At 32.9% G+C, this 913-nt stretch overlaps 1 non-coding gene across 1 annotated transcript; it reads left to right on the plus strand.

The window, feature by feature from the left end:
* The first annotated feature begins 216 nt into the window (after positions 1-216).
* Positions 217-289, plus strand: TRNAS-CGA (transfer RNA serine (anticodon CGA)). The gene has a single exon. It is a non-coding gene; the product is annotated as a tRNA-Ser (tRNA).
* The last annotated feature ends 624 nt before the right edge of the window (positions 290-913 follow it).

A 913-nucleotide genomic window follows, 5' to 3' on the forward strand; every position in this document is an offset into this window, starting at 1 on the left:
ATTCTCCAGTTATTCAGTTATTTTTAAAATTAAAATTGGGCGAGGCAGCATATGAAATGCATGAAAAATGAATGGCAGCATTCATAAAAAATAAATGTAGGATCTTTAAGATTTCAAAATTTCTCTTTTTGAAGATACTAAAAAATTTCAGTCTTGGTCAAAATTCGAATTCCCAATTTCTCATATTATAAGGTATTTCTCCTGCCTTCTTAGCATGCCTTCGTGGTGTAGTGGTCAGCACGCTCGACGCGAATTCGAGAGGTCCGTGGTTCGAGTCCCGGTGAGGGCATTGCTCATTTTTCATCTCTCCTGCTTAAAAAAACCTAATATATCTACAATATGATACGCCAACACAGATAATAGATTATTTAAATATTTATTCCTGAATATATTTTTGAATTCCTGAATAATAATCTGTGAATTTTTCTTTTCTGATTCAGATATAAAAACCTCTTTGAAGTAAAAAATTAAGTTTTATATTTCCCGTTTCGGCCTTATTTTATTAAACACCTCTGTGAAGATTTAGTCTCTATTTGCAAGCAAACATTTTTGACAGGGTTACGAGTGTCTTATACTTCTAATACAGGCGATCTAATCTATTGGTTTGGATTGTAATCTATTGATTGAATTGTAATCTATTGATTTGGATTATCCCTGAAAGGTGATATAATTGACATTTGAATGGTAATTGAATATTAAACCTTATATGACAATGTAGTTTTTTATTAAAACACATTAGATGTACAATAAATGGCTGTGTAATTGTATAATCTTTATCCTACACATTGATTTAAAACGTGTCTTACGACTCTTCTTCATGCATTCACTTTGTGAAGTCATTAGGTGTGTTGAAGGGCAGTCATGAAAAATGTGCAATGCCCTCGGCGGGGTTAGACGTACTTCCAATCGCACC

Source organism: Stegodyphus dumicola, chromosome X1 (assembly GCF_044657685.1).
Source record: "Stegodyphus dumicola isolate Sdum_Otavi_A_Nest chromosome X1, ASM4465768v1".
In the NCBI taxonomy this organism is placed as follows: domain Eukaryota; kingdom Metazoa; phylum Arthropoda; class Arachnida; order Araneae; family Eresidae; genus Stegodyphus; species Stegodyphus dumicola.